The sequence below is a fragment of the Cimex lectularius genome, unplaced genomic scaffold (genome assembly GCF_000648675.2).
Source record: "Cimex lectularius strain Harlan isolate CLEC.00 unplaced genomic scaffold, Clec_2.1 scaffold296, whole genome shotgun sequence".
Taxonomy (NCBI): domain Eukaryota; kingdom Metazoa; phylum Arthropoda; class Insecta; order Hemiptera; family Cimicidae; genus Cimex; species Cimex lectularius.
The window spans coordinates 132,391-156,116 of record NW_019392844.1 but is presented as its reverse complement, the minus strand read 5'-3'; the positions used below and the strand labels follow the sequence as shown (position 1 = coordinate 156,116).

The 23,726-nt window shown below is 33.7% G+C and overlaps 1 protein-coding gene across 1 annotated transcript in view; it reads left to right on the top strand.

Annotated features, from left to right (window-relative positions):
* LOC106665528 (protein turtle) overlaps positions 1 to 23,726 on the top strand; it is a 284,176-nt gene that overhangs the window by 153,513 nt on the left and 106,937 nt on the right. Inside the window, exon 3 of the mRNA XM_014391999.2 lies at positions 22,016 to 22,052. The gene's annotated coding sequence lies outside the window, so the exon portion shown is untranslated. The remainder of the gene's footprint in view (positions 1 to 22,015; positions 22,053 to 23,726) is intronic.

The following is a 23,726-nucleotide window of genomic DNA, read 5'->3' as shown; positions in this document are numbered from 1 at the left end:
TTCTTGGTTTATTTATTGTCCTGATTATCCAAAAACGATCGCTTTTCGTTCTTCAAATGTCCAAGCGTTGAAAGTAGGGAACGGAGGCCGGAAACCCGTTGGGAACGAAAGTGAACTTTTCGATAAGCTCACCTTCTCCTATGATGCAATCATTTCTCCCTGGTAAACCGTAATTCTTTCCCTTTCAAAACGTCTCTTTAGCCCGGCTTTTTCTTCAGTTTGGTTCTTCATAGTATGTGAGAACTGACACACAATGCGTTCCACAGTTCAATGTACCAACACAAAAAGATGTAACTGTAACTGAGTTATACGTAGACGTAATATTTTCTACAGAACCCATAGTTATTACGCGAAAAATTCTCTTTTATTTGTATTTGTTCTTTCTTTTTTCATTTAGACGCGAATAAACAGTTTAGTAATGAGGAAATGCCTCAATTTTGTCTCCAATGAAGAACAGGTGTGTTTGGTAATCGCTTTAAATATTTGTCTGATCTGTTTAGCCGAATCGTTCTGAACTAATTGTAATTTTTTTTACAAATGTTGTTCAAATAAAAACGGAAATTTAATTCCTGAAAAACATTTTTTCAGCAAACAAAAATTTTAAATCGAATGTTTACGTTGACGCTTTGTTAAATCCTCAAATTTTAGGATTGCAAATGGTGTCCTGTAATAATTTATTAATATGCTTTAGCCTGCGTTTTATTTTGAGCAGTAGAGCTTCAGTGAGAACATTTTATTTAACGGGACGAACAAGGGAGGATGATTAGAGTTAGGCATCATCCTCCTCTGGAACTAGCAATTTTATTACCGTCGGGCGAGCGCTAATAGCCAATCTAGTTAAAAATTTATAAACTTTTCTTTTATCGATGTAAAATTATGAAAAGTTTTGGAAAGTTTTGATTAAGCTAATTAATAGGTGCAACGATCTTTGAATCCCAGGTTTTTTCGAAATAACACGCGAGATAAGGACTATGAATTTTTTTTATTAATAAGAATATAACATTAAATTTAAAATGATTGTTTTTTGTTAAATATATTTTATTAAAATACGCTGCGGCAAGGCGTTTTCAATTATTTTTCAGCTGGAATTTATTTCCCAGGGGATAACGGGTTAGGGAAAAACAGGGTGAATTAGGCCCCCGAGATATAAATAAATTCCCTATTAATTTCTTGACGGAGATCTGGAATTTATTCAGGTAACGCAGATATCTCGGGTTTCGTCGTAGCCTGTTTGTCAAATGTTTAATTTAAAGTTCCCCATTATGCGAAGGAAGCTAATTGGGATATCTCCATATGTAAAGAGAAACTAGAACCACCCTTAGGCAAATTTGCCCTCTATTTGCCACTTCAACCCTTCTTATTATTCACAACCGACACGGGCGGTTTACTTTCCGAAAATTGTCGCGTGTGGACGGATTTACTTTAATTTGACTACGTGTTTTTTCAAGTACCAGGCCGAACATTTTGACATTTATCAACTTTCATTTCAACAGACAGGTCCTTGACCTTTTCGCGATGGCGTGAGGACGGAACCGGTGAGCCCGGACGGACCCAGTAACGGCCAATAAAAATGAAAAATGACGCTAGTATCAGAATAAATAGTTTAACGTACGTGTTATTAGTTCATCTGTGTCTCACTAACCCATTTATAAACAAATACAAACAAAAAATCTAAAATTGTCCATTCAAGCTACATTCTTCCTTCCTCAATTACAATTTTTGTACGATGATTTAATCACTATTTCAACAATCCTTTTATATCAGAATATTTAAAAAATTTAAAGACAGGTAGAATTGCGGAAATAGCTTTCATTAAAATAATAAAACGGCGACTCAATTTTATCTATTTGCAAATGCAAATGCATCTTCTTCTTCTAGTGTGTCCTTCTTCAGCCATGTTTTCCTTGATTCACTCATTTTTTGGTACTGACAAGCAGAAGCTATTTTTATTCTACGTAGGTCCCTTTGGATACCAATACGCCCATCCTCTGAATTCAAGTTCAACAACTCTCTACGTGCTTTGAATATTAAACTTATAAAGTAGGTCGATGCAGTTTTAATGGCAACTATTTCAGCTTAAATATTCCAGAGTAGCATGCATCTTTCATAATAGACCTAATCACACTGACACATTATTAAATTATTTTTCACAGGAACGTTATGTTTTTGGTTGTATTTAATTCATATTTTTCTGCTGTTGTTTATTTATTTTATAGTATTTTTGAGGTTGGGACGGGGATATTTGCATTTACTTACAACCTGTATAGACCACAGTACAAATACTATCATTTTTTGCCTAATTTACCACCGTTTCGTAAGATCATTGTTTTTAATTTTTTTGTATTTATACACTGGCAATGCACAAGCTATTTAGTACAAGATGAAGCAAGGTTTTCTGGGTTCATAAGATTAATGAAGACACTGAATTCTGACTCAAACATCAATAGATTTTGTACCACTTTTTTCTAACGCATTTAATGAAAAACAGGCTGAATAACAGCGGGCTTAAAATGCAACTCTACTATACTCTTTCTAGTAAGTAGGGTTGCTAGTAATGATAAGTTATTTCTGTCCCAAACTCTAGCTTGATTGTATGTACATTTTGTTTTAAATTACATTTAATTAATTCTGTTGTCACTCTCAAGCAACTTATTTATTAAATAAGTCTCTTTCTCTCTCTCTCTCTCTCTCTCTCTCTCTCTCTCTCTCTCTCTTNGAGACCCCCCCCCCCAAAAAAAAAAAAACTACAAAAAACAGCGTCATCGGGCCGGGTCGGCAGAGAAGCTCTCACGTCGATAGGTAGCCATCGGTGGATCATTACAAAAGTCAAAAATAACAAAAGGCCAAATTGTGATCCCTGTGGGACTCCAGATGTAACTGAAATAGGTTTCGATTGAAATGATTTTAGTTTTGCAACTGTGTTTTGTTTTATAAGGTTTTGTGAGTTTTGTAAGAATTTCACAAATGGCCATATACTCTATAGCCCATTATATTTAGTGGTCTATTGACCAAATTACTTCTTTCAATTAATTAATTTTTTATGTAAGGTTTGGTTGAAATGTCAGTGCCATCCATTATATTCAGTGGTCTATTGACCAAATTACTTCTTTCAATTAATTAATCTTTTTATGTAAGGTTTGGTTGAAATGAAAAAGTTAGTGCCACGAGCGGGATCCACTCGGACACCATCGATATCGAAATCACGATAGCTCAAGTGGTAGAGCAGCGGCGTATTTAGCCGAAGGTCCTGGGTTCGAATCCCGCTCGTGGCACTAACTTTTTCATTTCAACCAAACCTTACATAAAAATATTAATTAATTGAAAGAAGTAATTTGGTCAATAGACCTCTGAATATAATGGATTTAAGAAGTAAAACGAAGAATAACTTCACTAACCCCCCCGTGGCCACTTCATCTCGCCGAGAATCGAATCCTGATTACACGACATTTGAAACATGGCAAAAAGGAGGGAAAATTCGAAAGGTTGTAGGTTAAGATCGAGATTTGGTGTCCGAGTGGATTGAAGTCACGACAGCTCAAGTGGTAGAGCAGCGGCGGATTTTGCCGAAGGTCGTGGGTTCGAATCCCGCTCGTGACACTAACTTGTTCATTTCAACCAAACCTTACATAAAAAGATTAATACTCTACAGCGTTCATAATTCGGGACCGTCACTGTGGAATTTCTGATTGACCGTTGTAGAAGAAATGAGAGAAATTTTATTAGTATTAAATAAAAGAAAAATATGGATCACTTAAACCCAAAACCCTTTTATCTTACGTGCTCTATGGTGTGAGGAATTAAGCCTAATTCCTAAAGCCTTTAAAATATGCCTATAGAGCTAATTCTATAAGCCAAAATCATTCATTGTCTACTCCAGTCAATAGGACCAGATAGTGACCTCCCTAGCAAAAGTTTGACTGTACCCTGGAAACATTGGCAACATCATCTGCCGGCATGAGTTTTGGCATGAAGAGGCCAACGAGTGCGACACCCGGTGCGGATGCACTCCAGCCGGCATAATTCCGTTGTTTGAGAGGTGTCAAGAGCCCTTGAATTATGGCCACTTGTTAACTAAATTACCCTCAAACAGAGCAGGTCCGAGCGGGCCAGCAATGGCATCCCAGGTTGAAACGAAATTACTTGTACTAACTAATTAATCGCTAGGTTTGCGATTGAATTTCGACGTGGATATTGGACAAATCTATAATTCGTGTAATTCTACATCGTTTATCGATCAATTAACAGAAAAGACGTGCATTTATTTTAATACACTAATTATGAATGACAATTTACTTTTTACGGAAAATATGTAAATCGAAGCAGTTCTCTTCCAAAATGAACTAAAACAACCGCCAATTAAATCTTCCCAACATTTTTAAATCGGTTTATAATGGATATTTTCATACATAAATTGAAAGAAAATTTAATTTCATCATATTCATTTTCCCCTTTATTTAATTAGGAATTTACAATGTATTAAAAACTCAATTTTTTGCACGTTTATATAACTATTTCTTACTTTTTAATCACCCTGGCCCAACAGCTCAATAAACAATTTATCCGCTCAAAATTGTACATCATGAAAGGCTCATAGCCTTCCCCAGGTTCAATTCCAGTCATTGTACTTGGACTTTTCTCCGTTCATTTGAATAGGTAATAAGATATAAGAAATTATTGGAGTGACCCCTTGACCGTGACACGCGAGCGAGTAAAGAAAAAAGGACGTAAAGCCCTCGTGCATGACCGGAATAACTTTATTCATGCATACATGAATGATGATTTAGGGCTTTCTTACAATCAACGAGCAGTCAATGAGAGTGAGAGAGAGAGAGAGAGAGAGAGAGAGAATGAGAGAGGGAGGGAAGAAGGAACAAAGGACAGAGAGAGAAAGGGGGGAGCGAATGAGCTAGAGGGAAAAGGGAGAGAACGAGAGAGAGAGAAATAGTATAATAAAATCGTGTTAATTATCTGATGGAAAAGAAGATACAGGCACAACAATATATAGATAGATTAGTTAGATAGAAAGAGGGAGTGAACGAAATATTGAGAGAGAGAGAGAAAGAAAGAAGGAGTGACAGAGAGGAAGGGAGGGAGGAAGAGAGTGAGTGAGTGATAGAGAGAGAGAGAGAGAAAGGGAGAGTGAGAGAATGCGTGATAGAGACAAAGAGTGTGTTAGAAAGAGAGAGAAAGAGTGATTGAAAGCGAGAAAAAGAAAGTGAGCTTACGAGAGAGAAATATTATAATAAATATTTGTTAACTATCTGATGGAGCGAGAGAGAGATAGATGGAGAAATATTATAATAAAGTTGTGTTAATTATCTGATGGAAAAGTAGATACAGGCACAACAATATACACATCGATTAGTTAGATAGAAAGAGTGAGTGAAAGATATATTGAGAGAGAGAAAGAGTAATTTAAAGTGAGAGAGAGGAAAAGAGAGTGAGTGAGTGAGTGATAGAGAAAGAGAGAGAGAAATATTATCATCAACTTTTATTAAGTATCTGATGGAGAAGGAGAGAGATATACTACAATATACAGATAGATAAATAGTTAGATAGATAGAGTAAGTGAAAGATATATTGAGAGAGAGTGAAAGAGATAAATTGAGAGAGTGAGAGAGATAAAGTGATTTAGAGTAAAAGAGAAGGAGTTATTGAGAGTGAGAGAGAGGGCTGAGAGAGTGCGTGAGAGTGAGAGAGTGAGGGGGGAAGAGTGAACAGACGGAGTGATTGAGGTTGCAAGTGAAAGAGAGAAGGAGTGATTAAGAATGAGAGAGGGTGAGTGAGTGACTGATTGATAGAGAAAGAGAGAGAGTGTGTGTGTATGAGGAGGATAGGAGTGATTGAGTTTCAAAGTGAGAGAGAGAGGTTTATACTACTTAAGAAATGGTAAATTTAGAATTAAAAAAGGTTATTTTGAAATTAAAAATGGACAATCTGAAATTGAAAAGGATTACTTTACAAATAGAAAAAGTTTATTGGTCGTTAAAATGGTAAATTTGAAGTTAAAAAGGGTTAATTTGATAGACCTTTTTAATTGTTAAAAAGAATTTTAACATGTTTTTTCATTTTTTAATATGTTCTTCGCTTAGAACTGCCGCTGCCTTGACAGTCATGACCGGTGTGGATAGTAGATCAAAAATTTTGATCATTTCCGCTTACTTCCGCTATGTGTTTGTTGTCATGCTGGATCAATTGATGACGGGAGTAGGACGTGTGAAGCCGAACGCATCCGACCAAGATCAAACAACGAGAACCTGATCGGTAACGATCTCATTCACTCGTACACCGACACAATCAATCGTTTGTTCATTCATCAACCAGCACGCCTAACAATGCGCTTTAACGTTTGCCGAAGCTCATTACAGCTAATGCTGATAATACCTCTGATTACGAAATAATAAAGGGCGTATTTGTTTATTATCTCTCAGTAGTTTGGTAGTCCGTCCGCCGTAAAATGTTATTACCGAATGTTACACCGATGTCGCGTGTGATAGCAAGGTGGCGTTTGTAACACGGCCAGGATAGCCGCTGTCGTTTCATGCCCCGATGACATCCATTATCCAAAAGGACGTGGGTAAAACGCGACACAGCAATTCACAAAATTGTAAAGTTTAAAAAATGATAATACCCATTATTAAATTGGGGTTTTATTATCTTAAAAACTTAAAACTCCTAAGGGGTTTTAAATAAAAAGACTATACTCGGAAATGTACAGTTGAATATGAATAATACAATATCTCCTTCGGAGTGTAATCTCGGAAGCGGACCCCGACTGGAGGAGTAAGAGGGTTTTATTCAATATCAATTATGGCAAGATGTATTGTGGAATACTTTTAAATCCACTCGGAATTTATTTTCCCGCAGCGCTGGCTTATCTCTCTCCGTTTGACAAGCACTCTAAAGGGAGCGCCTCTGCTCTTCCCGTTTCTAAAATCTGTTATAATAAACTGCAAAGAAATGTGACTTTGAATAACAATCAGGGGATCTAAGAAGGCAGAAACAGTTTAAAACGCCACCTCGGTGCGACGGTAAAAACACAAAACAGACAATAAGAAAGAGGACTTAGCAAAAACGGTGCTACCACTCAGAACGATTAATGCCGATTTTACACGTCCCTTGAATCAATTAGTGAGGAAGGCAACTCTATCCTGGATATAATTTAAAATCTGTAGATATAGCATTTCGGAATAAACTTTCATAAATTTCAATTAACCTTTTTTAATATTAAAATTAACATTTTTCAATTTTAAAAGTAACCGTTCTTTAAGTTTATATTAGAGTTATTTTATTATTTTAAACTAGCTCTTTTTAATTTCAAATGAATTCTTTCTTTTAAAATTCTTCAAAAATCTAGATGAAATGAAATGTAAAGTGCAAATCCTTCATTTGAAAAATAAAATAAAGGAATCTATTTTTATTCTGTTTTAATGTAAAAGTTTAAAGACAAATCCTTTATTTTGATATTTAGTTTTACACAATTTTTAATTTTAGTAACTTTTTAAATTACAAATTAAATTTATACATTAAAAAAATTCTCAATTTATAAAACGAACCGTTTAGTTTTGTTCATTACTTTATTGAATTTTTAATTTTAATTTCGAATAATTTCTTACAGTCTTTACGAATACGAATATTTTATACCATAATTTCCAATTAAAAGAAGAATGATTTAATTTTTGTATTTAATTTTACATAATTATTAATTTGAACGGTATTGATTTTCATATGAAATTCACATTATTTTATACTTTAAAAAAAACTTTTATTTTTGAACAGTATTCTCCATATTTATTTTTATTTTTATTAGTTTCATATAATTTTGAGAGCCCGAATATTTTATATTTTTACATTAAAACAAGAGAGCTAAGCTAAGAGTATAATTATTTAACAATAAAACCCACCCCTTCAAATATGCAGCAATTTCACTCAATGTATTTATATTTCTTACCACACTCTAAGTTTTTTATGTTTTAAAGAAAAAAAGGGTGATTTGATATTAAAAAAGATTATTTTGAAAATAACAAGACTTGATTTGAACTTGAAAAATTGTTGATTAGAAGGTAAAAAGGTTAATTTTAAATTAAGAAAGGGTAGTTTAAAGGTAAAAAGGTTAAAATTGAAATAAATTTGAAGGTTAATTTGAAGGTAAAAAAGTTAATTCGTTGGAAAAAGTTTCATATCTTACGTTTAGGGCAATAAAATTGTGTTATGTCGACTGTACCTACTGTAAAAAAAGCAAACAATTTAAATTTTGCTATTTGGAAAATAGAAGAGGACATTACACCCCTGTCGAACTCCAGAATTACTAAAGCCAACGTCAGATCCGTCTGAGATCGAAAAAAAATTAGTAGCTGAAATTAAATTTTTGACGAAGCCTGATCATCAAAAGACTATGACAATGTACTAAAATGAAAAGGTTATTATGAGTTAAATATATAAATGGAGAATTGGCAAATTAAAAAAAAGCTTACTTTGATCTTAGAAAGAGTTAATTTGACGGTGATAAGTTGTAGTAGAAGCCATTCAACTTCCTGAGCCAAAAAAATGCTGCGAGACTCGATTAAAAGTTACGGATATTATTGAATTAGTTTTTATGATTTGATGAACTGTACGAAGATGAGCAAGTCTTTTTAAGCAAATATTTAACAAATCTAATGTAACAAAGCCATAGATAATAAAGTGATGAAATGTAGATACAAATATTTCATTACCTAAGCTTTCCATAATAAGACGATTATAGCATGCAAAGAGATGATAGGATTTTTTTATGAGGTTTTTAGGGCGATGAACCTGTAATTTGACCATTTACGTTCATGTTGGTTTGCATATTATCGCCATATTATCTATTATAACACAGAACGCGTCTGACAGCACACAAACAGTGGGGTTAGGCGGACAGGAGGAAATCAATTTCGGCCAAATAGACGACAATAGTTCATCACTAGCCTTGGTCATCAAGACTAATGACTAAATAGACCGACTTGAATATTTTCATGTAATGAAAATGACAAAATTAGAATGGCCATGACCGATCGAACTACAAATTGCCCCGCTTCCTAGTTTCCGTCATCATAATCATGAAACTATTGTACAAATCAAGTGGGGAGATTTCCTCAAAATAAGTCATTTATCTGTTTACCTTATCGAAAAGTCCAACTAAAGCTAAATGTTTAATATTAATCTACTATCTCCGGCTACTTGCAAATAAACGAGTTTCTATTATCGTATTTTGACCGATCTTTTATTTCCTATTTAATTCATTACAGAAATGAACGTTCATTTATTAAACAGTATGAAAAAAATAGTTAAAGCTATCCTTGTATTTGACTCGATTCCTCTACTCGACCGTGCATAGATTTCATAAATAGTTAAGTTTTGCAACTTAAATTTCTCAAAATTAACGATTTAGTCGATTACAATCTATTGTGTAAAGTTTTTAAAATTTTAAAAACCAAAATATCTAAATGAGAAATTTAAGTACATGTCTCAGTTTCATGACAGAGATATTAGGTTTGCAAACTACCGTCTGCGAGTCGGTAAGAAAAAAACCAAAAATTTTAATAGTGCAATAACTTTTTCGAGAATCCCAACGCACATAAAACTTTGTAAAAATATCAAAGATTTTCAGAACAGTCTAAAAAACATATCTTATCAAATTATGATTGATGCTAAAAATTCACTGTCTTAAATTTAACTTCTTTTGTTTGTTTTTGTTTTGGTTTGGTTTTTTGTGTTACTATTTAGTGACTGGAGGTTTTATTTCTAGATTTATATTGACAATTTATAATTCATGATTTGTACTGAATTGTATTGAAAAATTATTTTTACTCAGTTATTTTATTAGTTATTTACTTTTTAATTGCCCAATTATTCTATAAATTAGAATATTTATTTCTATAGGTAATTTGAAGTAAATGCGTATGTAGTTCAACGTAAAACGAATAGATGTAACATATTGACCAAAAAAATAAGGTTATTCCAAGTAATTCATGTTTAATAAATTAGAAGTAGAGTAAACTTAGTAACCATTGTACTTCACATTACATGTAAGAATGTTCCTTCAAACTAAATCTTGTGTGATTGATAAATAAAGCGTTCATCATTATCATCCGTCGACAAAATCAATCAAGACAATACATTTAATTTCTTGTGTTTCTTGAACTTTTTACATCTAATGTTTGCCTAGTATGACGATAAGAAATAACCCCGTTTTCGTTAAATGTTTTGGCTGATAACAATCTTTGTTTGGACTAGTTCCGAGGAAGTCCTGGGAGCAAGATTGTACGTTCGATGATAAAAACAAAAATAAAACGAAGCAAAGATCGCGCCAAAATGGCGCTTTAAAAACATAGTTATCACAGAACCCAAATAGCGTACTGTAATTGCATACAATATTATTTAAAGGGTAGAGACAGTTTTGTGCCTATTTCAAACTTTAAAATTCTGCCGATTTATAGCAATTTTGAAAGGTTGTCAGGTTATTCAAATATAGACTAAATGTTGATATTTTTCTCTATCTATTTCAACTATTACAACCTATCATTTTTTGTTGTATTTTTTTTAATACACTACACATTCCCAGCCGTATTGAAAAATAATGGGTCGTTAGTTTCTGGCAAAAACCTAAAGAAGTTACAATATCGTACACCTTTTTCATAGGATTTTTTTTCACTTCAAGTCGGTACGCTTAGCTTCTTCATATTTTGTGCATGCTCATATGTTAATCCATGTAGAATACAATTCATAGAGGACCGTCTGGAGACCAACCCACACAATCTCTAAAAATTTCAAAAAAAATTTGTCTTTGTGGTTTCGGTTAAAGGAATTGATCACAGACAAGTAGATACGGAACCAAATTTGTTCACAAAGGTCCGAAATTTTGGAATTCATTGTGTAATAAAACACGTCAGACGGAATGCGTACCTATGGAAGATTGATATAACACAACTACGAATTCTGCAAAGAACAGAATAGAGCACAAACATACCTACTAACAAACTGTGGTGCTACGTTTGCCCTCAGGAAGAACTGGTTTGAGATGTACAACATACAAGAAATTCAACCACTGAAAACCTTCCTTGATGAACTAGGACTCACCGGTGTGTAAGCACAGAACGGGAGATACAATAGCTCTCAAAGGGCGCAGTATATTACACATCCTACATGATGCATCTAATATCCGGACGAAAGACTAGGTCAAAAGCCTAACTTCGCAGTATCTCGACTTTAAAGTTTAAAACATTTCGTACAAATCCAATTTTTCTGCCCATGTTTTGGGGGTGATATTTTATCCAATTCAATTGTCTTATAATTATTATTAATAATTAATAGGCGTATTTTAATTATTGTAGAAGAGAAATATAGAGAAAGAAAAATAACCTAAAAAAATAACCTGCCAGATCTTTAAAAAGGATCACCTTTTAGAATAAAAAAAAAACGGTTAATTTGAATTTTAAAAAGATTTATTTGAAGAAAAAAAGGGCAAATATTTAATAAACAATGGTTAATTTGACGCAACGAAAGCTATATATCACATCGTTTAAGAACACTGAAATTGTGGGGCGTCGATGGCCGCGATTTACGGGTTGACACGGCGCTCATTACTGTAAGGTAAAGGTCCCGGGTTCGAATCCAGCGGCCCTGTGTTCGAATCCTACATACTTACAAATGGGATTTTAAAAAAACACACGCACCCTGAGGGTTTATAGGACCTCTGCTGTTGCGAACCCTCGTAACAAATAAAAAAAATCTACTGGTGTCTATTATTACAAAAAAACTACTTGCAATTCTGTTTGGTGGAAAACAGAATAGGACCAAGTATACCTATGTCGAACTCCACAATTAATAAATACAAGGACTAATCTGTTGAAATTGAAAGTGACTACCTCTGAGCGACTACTCAAAAAATCAAAAAAATTTACGATTGGTAGAGCTGAAATTAAATTTTTGCCGACACATAGTTATTGAGAGGCTAGGGTGATCGAGTACGGTGAGGAGTGATGCCCTGTAAAGCAAGACAATTGTCATTTCCCACGGCATTGGACAAAAATATCGAAAATAATTTTAAAATTTACGATTTTTATATTTCGAAACGAATAGAGATTTCAGGTAAATACACTAGTATCCATATTACATTGAACTATAGGTTTCAGGATTGTAAAAGTTCAAGGTTTTTAAATTTAAAATGATAGTTATTTAGTGAAATGTGCGGTTTCTACACATATTTATGTTATGAACATTGTTTTATCATTCTGTTAATTTGAAAATAATGTAGATAGTTAACGTTTAAGAACGTAGTAAATTATTGGTGGTAAATCGAAACATTCCCAACTGCTTTTTAATTATGAAAATTCGCCAGGGGTGGAACAATGGTGATTTGTATTAATTGTTAATGAAATGGGCTTTCGATGAAAAGAGGCGGTAGGTGTGTAGGAAGTGGGTCACCGCGGTCCACGTGGCTCGGGCCCACAGAGTTATGACGTCAGCCGTGGCGTCACGCCGCGCTATCGACCCGGGCCGAAGCACAGCTAGAATCTTCGAACTCTTCATCGCGGGACGTTGCGCACCCCCGCCATCGAGTTACACCCCGAATCCCGAGGTACAATCGGAAAAAAGGAGCCGGTGGACAAATGGCCTGCCCCCTCGGCCGCCGGCACTGTCACGATTAATCTGTCTTTTCGGGTAGACGACTCTGTTACCGTTCGTGCCGGCGATTATTCAATGTCTTCCATCTTATCGCCTCCCACGGGATCTAATTTAATTGATATTCTTCCGATCCTATCTGACTTACTCTTTCCTCTTCACCCAAAAGTGCCTCTCAATTAAGCACGTTCAAAAGCTGTTGAAAGTAGAGAGAACAAGTGTACTTTTTTAACTGCACCTGTTTTCTATATCCTATTAACACGAACTTTTCCATATTTTCCAGGAAAATTATTTGTAACAATTAAGGCTAATGTCTTTCGTTTTACTGTCTCACTCTTGACAACGCATCAAAATATTCCCTGCTATTCCATTGCAGCCAGTTGTCTTTTCTTCATTGACCTTGACTACCTTCCTGTTTATTGTTTACTGATTTGAATTTCAACAGACTTCAATAGACAAACTTTATCTAGGATGGGAAACAATCTCTTCATTGCACCAATTTCCATTGACCTTGACAATTCCCGACATTAGCTGTTAAAAATTGCTGATTGTTGTTATCTAAATTTGTTTATTCTACAGTGACCTAATTTCCTTAGAAAAACTGCTGTGGGATTGAAAATAACTTACAAAACAGCGTCAACTGCCCAAGTTTTATTGACCTTTACCATCCTCCCTCCTGATACATATGACCTAATAATTTACAAAATAATTGATTTGATATTTATCCTATCCGCTTTTATTCCCTATGACTTCAATTTTGCGGCCATCATCATGACTTAACTTCAATCGGCTCTGAAATGAGAAACAATTTTCTCTTACATTTTTTCATTATCCTCTTAGCTGAAATCCTGCTTATTGGACTATGTGTCTTCTTTTACTTGTTCTCTTATGACCTACCTAAACGGAAAATCTATTATGCTATAAAAACATTCTGTCCTTATTCCATCGCACACATGGTGTATTTTTCATTGGCTTTGACAATTCTCTTGGTATTTAGTTATTGTTGTTTATTGTCCACTGACATTCCTTTAGCGTATTTATCGTCTCCCGCATGACCTACCTTAAACAGAAAGAAAACTTTGCCATAAAACAAAGTAATCCTTCTTCCTAGTTATTATTATGTCGTTCATTGACTTCCCTTTCTTGTATCTTCATTATCTAACCTTACTAACCTAACTATTTTGTCACAACGCTAAGTCAAACATTCTGACTTTTGCTAGCAGTGCCATAATTTGCCAGAAATTAAATTTTCCTATAATGTAAGAAATTGCTTTATAATATTTTATTTCACTCATTACCTTTATAACAGGCGATTATCTGCTTATCCTTTATTAAAATGGTTTAAATTGGATTAGTTATATGGACATTAAAAAGGATCTTGATTTTTTCTCGTTTTCTGAAGAAGATATACGAAACGTTTTCTTCCTAATTCTCCTACGATTGCCTTCCATCTCAAGTAGCTTTTAATTAGAGAAGTTCGAATAAACTTCATCCGGTTGAAATATGAATCCTTTGAGATCGAAAGATGGAGTATTTTTTGCAGGAACAGATTTGATGGCAAATGATGGTAGCATGCTTGAACTTTGATATTGCCTTAATAATTAAATATTAATTATTTTTGCCTTAAATTGCTGAATTTATCTCTGTAGTTAATTAACATTTTGTTCAATAAATTTTAAAACTGTTTAAACAGAATTCAGGTATATTTTGTTTACTGTACGATGATCTTTAAGTCTCAGCGCTGATTTTTACTTCTTGAGGTGCATCATTAAAAACGGATTTGTTATTATTTACAACGGGACTTCGGATTAAATTTGCCTATCTCGTAGAAACGCTTAATGAAAAGCTGCAACCGTAAACAATTTCTCAGTTTTAACCCATTCCGTAAACTGGCGCGTCGTGTTAAATGCAAGTCGCTTCCGACGATGAGGGGCTCGTATGGCCCCATCCAGGGCTAATCTATGTCCCCTCGTTCCCGGAGATTTAATTAATCCGCGTCAGTTTAATCCGCAGGACTGTGTCCGTTTAATCTTGATCGGCAAACCCCAGGCGACAACATACTGCAGCTTCTTTGCATAAGCCGGCCAGCGACATCTCGAGTGTACTTATATATACTTAGCAAGCCCAAGGTTTTTGTCAGTCATAGGTTTACCAAATTACGTTTCTTATAGGGATAAACGAGCAGGGATTTTTACATCACCTATAACCGACCTCTGCCATCAGCAGACGTAAGTTCTATAACTAAGAAGGAAATTCTGGCAGTTGGTTTTACTCATATTGACTCTATCATTGATGTGAGGTGTGGAAGTGAGTTCCCTGTCAAGTATCAACCCGAGGTACTTGATAGTGGCATCTGCTTGTCTTCGCATGCTGACATTTAGTCGGATCCATATTAATTTATTCCCTAAGGGTTCCACGACGGCCAAAGCATTAATGTGACGTTAGTTGTGAAATTCACTACAATAACAAGTTTATTAATCGATTATCGTCGTTCAAAAAAAGTTTGTAATGTAGCAAAATCGAGTGTAATATATTAGACAGCAATGTATGATACAAATCAACACTGTCATTTTTTTTATTAGTACGTCGTTCTTTTAAGAACAAAATTGCATGGAAAGATTAGTTAGCCTCCAAGGACCATTAACTGACTGTCAATAAATACAAAAGACTTTCGTGGATATACTATTGACATCTGTGTCGTGATGGTTTAGCATTTCCACGCCTTCTTAATTCTGCATTATTTTTATTCTGATGCCTTCAGGCATTTTTTATTATTATCGTTCCCCAAAGAGGGAGAGAGAGGAGAGCGAGAGTGGGAGAGAGAAAGAGAGAGAGAGAGTGGGAGAGAGAGAGAGAGAGAGAGTGAGAGAGATAGAGAAAGAGAGGGAGAGAGAGAGCGTGGGAGAGAGAGTGGGAGAGAGAGAGAGAGAGAGAGAGAGAGAGAGAGACAGACAGACAGAGACAGAGAGAGAGGGGGCGGGAGACAGAGAGAGATAGATAGAGATAGATTTATGGAGTGATAGAGAGGAGGAGAGAAAAAGAGAAATAGAAAATCGATAGAGATAGATTGAGAGAGTAATAGAGAGACAGATCGATAGAGAAAGATTCATAGAGTGGTAAAGAGGGAGAGGGAGAGAAGAAGGAAAAAGAGAGAGAGCGACAGAGAGAAAGACAGACAGATCGATAGAGATAGAGTCCTACATTGATAGAGAGGGAGAAGGAGCGAGAAAAATTTGTCATATTTGCAGGTGAAGCTTATTCGTATTATCCAAATAGATATTTAACACTATCTCTAAAACATTGTGAAATGCCAATAGTAGTAATTGTATCTTCAATCGGTCCGTCTGTATCCTATCACATGTATATTTATCTTCAAAAATTATTGGTCTTGCATTACGCTTCAGTGAGACATATTGTTGACTAGGCGAAGATGATCAAGAATTTAGTTAGCTAAGTGCAAGTCGCTGGTCAATGTCGCTGGTAGAGCCTTATAATTCCATTGAGGTTGAACGTATGTGTTTGTGTGTACGTGGTGTGCTTGTTTTGTTTGTATGGCAGTAGTTTAAAAATTCTTGAGTCTTATCTCTATTTTAGCAACTATGTCAAAGACAAAACTCTATCTGAATAGAATTATCATTTTTAAATATTAAAACCTCCGACCGTTCTTATGATTTAATTTTTAATACTATAAGTACTAAAAAGTTGAATTTTAACACACGAAGAAAACTTTTATTTAGCTTATCAGATTGTATTAAGAAGTTTATCATATTTAAGTCCGTCAGATTTTCAAACCATTCGATTCGGGAAAAAGTAATTAATTTTTAAATTTATTTTTGTTTAAATAAATATTACGTAGGCAATAGGAAATATCAATAAAAAACCTGTTATTTCAGTCCACCCTTTATAAAATATTGACAAACGTGTGCATTTAATAGTAAGATGTTAGGAGATTTGGGCCTTTACGAACGAAAGAGCTAAGGAGCTGCGGCTGTAGAACAAACAGATTTACATAATCCTAATGCATGAAACAGCTTTCTATGTTTTGGCGTCCCTTTAACCGCATTCTTATCACCGGTCGTTTTTACCCTTCTTTTCGACCTTTCCTCAAAGTAAATATTTTTATAGAAAAGTTACAGCGGTTTAATTTTAGCCGAAAAGAAAAACAAATTCTTACAGTTTTTTGTTCTTGAGCTCTCTTCAACGAGATCTCTATATTTGTTGAAGGGGCGCGGGTAAAAAGTAAGTACGATGACGTTTTTCTCTCCGCCCGTATTTGTTTCCCTTTAATCTTCCACCCTAATGTTGATTTATCTCGTTAGAAAGATAGGCACTGGATGGAATTTCGTTGGAAGATTCGTTTTCTCTTTTATGCTTCTGCTCCCCATTTGTAACCCACGCTTGATCAACATTCCTTTAAAAATGTCTGAATGAATTACACGGGTACGCTTGTTATTTTTACATTCTATGAGAGGGATCATAACATTGTTTTGATGTATATAACTCAACATGAGAACGATAGGCACGTTTATTCAAAATGTTCACCGACGATTTTATTGCAACAAGTACGGTACTATATATTTCCCGCTTCCTTTATTTGACCATTCCACATATTTCCTATAAAAAATAAAGAAAAGATAAAAAATTACCGTGTTTGTTGTTTATAAGGATCACGATAAAATAAATAGTTTTGAATATTGACCGCAGATTTGTCAACGTTCTTCTATTCCAGTTGACAAAACTCGCCTGACATCATGCCAAAAAAGGCATGCCATAGTTGACCAAATGACAGTCAATATTTTATTTTTTTAAATTATTCCTATAAAACAAAATTGGCTATATTTTTTCCATTTCTTACTATTTTTTTTTTAAATAGGGGTAACCAGATAAGCAAATAATATTTCAATAAACAACCAATTATGGCCGTGCTTACTTTTTAAAATAAGGACTATTATGCAAAGTCCTATGTTAAAAAATGTTCTTTAAAATTTTTAATTATTATCAAACTTTTGCACTATTCTATAGAGAAAGCGACAGTTTAGATGCCCGTTATGCAAGTATAGAAGATTCACATTTTTCATAGATAATATTTTGGCATATCATCGGACCTTTGAGTACCCTTGAGGCACGGCAGCTGTTCGCGTACCTCAAGTCTACAATGATTTTTAAATATTCTGTTGTGTCTGTGTTCTGTTTAGGTTAATTTATTGGAATGGATGTAATTTATTAGCGTGAAACCAAGCGATTGGTTGACCCCGACCTTAGGAATATCGAGTACTCTGATGACCAGGACTAAATATGACCAGAATTCCATATTTGTATCGGATGTTGTGTTTACGTTAATTTATTAGAATGAATGTAATTTATAAGGTATTGGTTGAGATAAAAAAATCGGTGTCACGAGCGGAATTCGAACCCACGACCTTCGGCTAATACGCAGCTGCTGTACCACTTGACTTCGATCCACTCGGACACTAACCTGCCATCTCACCTTTCGAATTTTAAGGTGGGGTTGAGATAGGAGGTTAATGTTCAAGTGGATCGAAGTCACGATAGCTCAAGTGGTAGAGTAGCGGCGTATTGAGCCGAAGGTCGTTGGTTCGAATCTCGCTCGTGACACTACCTTTTTTATTTCAACCAAGACCTTACATAAAAAGATTAATTAATTGAAAGGAGTAATTTGATCAATGAGACCACTAAATATAATATGAGTAAATTAGGACATTTAATTATCAGATTTTTGACACCGTTGAACAATTCATCGTTCTAATTTTAAAAATAAACGATACAAAAAATACAATGATACACTCAGTATAGAAATATAGAGAGATATTAATATTTTATATATTATATTAACTATCTTATTATATTAACACTCTCCACACGACACACAACCATGACACATCTACAAAGAAAACACACATTTTTAGTGAGAACAAATACTTTGATTAAACCTAAAATTGCATAACTGTAACTGTAATAAATTAATTTTCACATCTTACATGTGTTTGTACAATTGAAACAATGTTTATAAATCTCAGACCCTGAAGATGATCTCAATACAGATCGAAACGTGGCACGATAAAGAAAATGTTTTCGTAAACCTACATTACGCTAGACCGAATCTCTCGATTTCTAAATAAGTAATAATAAATGGTCACTAAATACCACACATTAAAACAAAGTTTTCTCTTTTCAATAAAATGATTTAAAAATTTAACCAAACTGAAATATGCTATGTTAAGCAATTTTTTGAGCTCTATTTAAATGGAAAACCCTTTATATAATTTTCAAATTCAAAAGTTTTACAGTTACATTTCAAAGAATTCCCAATGTTTTTGATTTTTTAAAGAACTTTGGTACGATAAAGAAAATGTTTTTCTAAATCTTTATTTTAATGTTTAATTTTACATATTTTTTATTGTTAATTGTAATTCATATTCATATGATGTTTTTTATAAGAGCCAAATTATTTTATATTTCAAAAACTTGTACACTTAAAAGAAGATTGGTTGATTTTAATCCACAATACCTACAATTCATGGAATTAGAGAAGATTAAACCCTTGTGAAGATAGCGCGAAGAGAAAATGCTTGAGAGTCTAAACACCGAAAACTGTCAGTAAAAGAAAAACCAAGACGAAAGGAACCAACTCCACTATTTAATTGTATATTGATTCCCTTCATCACCAATGTAACGATACATTGGTCTAATTGAATAATAATTGAACTCTAAAACAGATAGCTTGCTTGACCTTTGTGACTCATAAAACTTTAAGCACTTGTTTGTTTACGATAAACTGTTTTAAATAGTTTACATTTAAGGCAACATGTGTATCTCAGCTTTATTCCTTAGTCGTCAGACCGCATTTCCGTTTGCTTTCAAGATGCCAAGTTAACGATCCATTTCTTATAAGATTAATGACGATGAAAAGTGTATGCTGTATAATAAATACGGCTTTGGAGCGGCCAGGGGGGAAGGGAAACCGAATCAACCTCCATTAACCACTTTTAAGAGCGGGCTTCATCCAAACAAATTTATTCTACAAATTTGGCGAGATTAAAAGACAATCCTCTCTTAACGACATGAAGACTGTCATTCCCTTTAAATAATGTACCAACCAATTTTAAATGTAATAATAACTGGAAAGCAAGGGAGTATTTAATGACAAACTTCAATTGTACTCGTAATAAAACTGGTATAAATATTGTAATTTAAACCACTATATTCGCTGACTCTAGGAAATGAAATCTCACCAACCGGGCACAATAATATCTACTGCATCGCATATTAATTGATACAGACAAATATTTCGGTTAAAGAAACATGAATCAAGGTGCTGGACTAGGAGGACGGGATGAAGATTCAGCGTTATACCGTTCTTGAGGTTTTAAGGACAAATTTGATTTTAAAATCTGTTTGGATGGTCTAATGCGAAGTAGAGGAGAGCACCTGGATATGACATAGCATGCATACTTGCAATAGATAACACATTTTACGAATACATACAGTGTACACTAAAAAGAGAATCATGGATGCTGCCTCGCGCAGCACTCGTTTCATAGTTGAAAGAACCAATCGGACAGGTATAATTTTAGTACGAATAATATAATAAAGATTCTTCACTCCAGAAGTGTGGCTCACATCTAGAAAAAGCATACGGCACATTCCGATGATATCTACAAATTTGTGGCACTGTCGAAGCGTAGAATGAAGCCACCTGAAGATGGATTGATGGATATTATGACATTGGAGCTTTTAATGATTTTGCCAAGTAGTGGCACCAAGCTGATGAGCGTAGGGAGATGATAAGTTATTTTAGATTTGGGAAAGGGGTTTTTGATTGATAATTTATATTAAGAAGGTATGAGGGCTGAGCTTTTTTACTGGGGGGGGGACTGATAATGAATTTGACTTCTCAATTTTCTCTACATATAATATGATGTGGGAGGTATATGGGCTGACAAGGTCATCGCTGGCCCTATGCGGTTTTTAACCTTTTCTAGATTTTCATGCATATTTTTAAGACATTTGAGCGTCTTTAACTGTTAACTGTATCATTATTTTTGTATATATCCTATGTCCTATGTATATATCCTAACATTCTAGTCTCTCGTTTGTGCGTCAGGTTGTCACCTACAGAAAAGCCAGAAAACCTACAATCACCACAAGCATAGACGTCAAACTTCCAGAGTACACAGATATTCCTCAGGACGTGGTTGAACCCGTTCCATTTCCTCGCAGTTCAAGTGGTGAGCCGAAGGTCGTGGGTTCGAATACCGCTCGTGAGACTAACTTTTTCATTTCAACCAAAACCTTACACAAAAAGATTAATTAATTGGACGTATTAATTTACTACCAACAATTGTGGTTTGATATATTTCTGTTGAGTGAGTTGTTTTAAAATTGTCTCGATTTCTTTCGATAAGAGTTTTTCTATTTTCATATTTTTATGCCGCGAGGAGAGAAAAGTTTTGATTGCTGGTACAAGCAGAGAGCTTCTGAATTCAGAAGTTGTTCATATATTCTTGGGGAATAGTGAACCCTTTCGACCCGAACCGATCGAGGTGAGCATCGTTCCTCCAACCGCAGAAAACAGGAAACGGTTTCGATTAACAGTTTTCCCGGCCGGCCCAAAAAGCTCTGATTGAATTTTCCTCCCGAATATATTCTTTCCCTTCTCTCTCGTTTTTGTTTTGTTTTTGGCCTACTCAATCTTTCCGCGAAACGGCCCTCTCGGAAATTCTCACGAAGCCTTGAAAGAGAGCCAGGTCGTAACTTTGTTCATTAAACTCAGCTTTTATTAATAGTTAAGCCTAGAGCACTAAAAGGGCCGACGATGCGCTCCTAGCACACACTCCGCCTTAGCCTGGGTACTAAAATAGTTACGAGCCCACAACTTTACATCTTAATTATTACGAGAGTTTCTTACACCTAAGGGGACGTCCGTTTCGATTAACGCCGATGACTGTTTTAGCCCGGGATATTTTTCTTGCTGTCTTGATAGCGAATATTGTTCACCTACAGAACCTTTTGTGAAAAGGGACACAAAGAGCAACGTAAAAGCGGTATAGATTTCTCTACGAATAAGTGATCCTTCAACAATGATAAAGCGTTTGGCTCGCCACTCGATATATCTGCTTTTGACGGAATCGGATCATTTATTTTCCCTCGACCTATGCGACAACGATTTACAATTGCCCTAATTTAGATTTTTCTAGTAACATTTATCAATAAAACGCTAATCTTTTCGGCCATCAATCAGTAGATTTTTGATGTAAAATTCGATTTCATCGAACAAATAAGCTTTGAATAATTACAATTTTAACAAAATTAAATATTAATATAATTCTTTGTTTGGTTTTGTTTTCAGTTGTACAACACATTTCAAGGATCGGCTACATGACGCTGTAAGTACAATAAAACTATTTTTGCATAACGGTTAGTGTTTTGTTAGTAAAGAAATAGTTTCCGACTATTTTTAATACTCCCTTCGCAATAGCCGGGTAAATTGTAAATTACTATTATATTATATTTATATATAACATAATTCTATGTTTACTTTTATGGCTTTTTTTCAAATTAACCCTGTTAACTTCGAATTAACCAATTAATTAATTTTAATTTAATATTACTTTGTTTTTGATGTTATTTGTAATTTTTAATAAATTAATAAATTGCCTGTTAAAAACTATAAGAAATTAACATTGTATGCATCTTTTTGATGTGGTGTGATGTGTTAAAAATGTAAGAAATTAATTACAATTACAATAATTATATATAAAAATATAGGATTCTTATGTCATTTATTTAATAACTTTTAAGTATAATTGTTCTCTTAAAAATCATATGCTAATTAATTAAAAGTTATATACAATTAAATAGAAAAACAAATTTATATGCAAACCAATTTTATATTTGGAAAAAATCTACTTTCTTATTACATTTAATTTTGTATAAGCTTTGAATTTTATTTGGAAATAATTTTCATGTGATATTTTATTTAAAACCAATTTCATATTTTGAAAAAAATCTCAAATTAAAAAGAATATTTTTTGTTTGTATTTTAAATTTTATATACATAAATTTAAATGTTAATTCTAATTTATTTTTATATACTATTTTAGATAAGAACCAGTTTTATATTTCAAATAAAATCCTCAAATTAAAGAAACATCCATTATTTTTATAATTATTCAGAAATCGTCAGATTCGGTCACGATTTCTGAATGATTATCGATTAACGGTCACTAATCACCACACGTTATTTTTATAATTAATTTCATATAACTTTTAATTTTAACTGTGATTAATTTTTATACTGACTTCTAATTTTATATTTAAAGAAAAATCTTAAATAATTAAGTTTTCTTTGCATGCTTATAGTCTTTTCAATGTTTTAAATAAAAAATTGTTTTTAAATTAAATAGTGTTAATTTGTAGTTAAAAGGGGTGAATGTGAAATTAAAATCTGTTAACTTAAAGTTAAAAAGGGTTAATTTGAAACAGGTTAATTTGAAATGGAGATATCCTACTTTCAAGTAAAAGGGTTAATTTGACGAAAAAAATTATGATATTTTAAACGCAAAGCCATGTTTGACGTTTGTCTTTAGTCAAATACATTTTTTTGTTGGGTTTTCATGGCCAGTAATAAATAATAATAAAGTTTACTGATTAGGAAAATATTACATTTTTATCTAAAAATAGAAAACAGAACATTGATTAATACATTCATTAAAAATACACAATAATTTTGCATTAAATATTCCTTCAAAGTAAATAATTATATTTTTATTTTAAGTATTTTTGAATATAATAATAAACAAAAACCCTTGTCGAGTTTCTTATATGCATATATTATCTGTTTAAAGTAATAATAAAAAGTAAAGATGTATAAAAGAAACAATATAGATGATATAGTGCACAAAAAGTAGCAAAAGTACTTTACTCAGAGATTAATTTCATTACCTCGAAGCACATCTGATTACATTTTGTATTTGGAAACAGGTAAGAATACCATTTTTTCATATAGTCTAATTGCGAGATTCTAGTTTATTATTAACATGATTTATGGTTACTAAAGC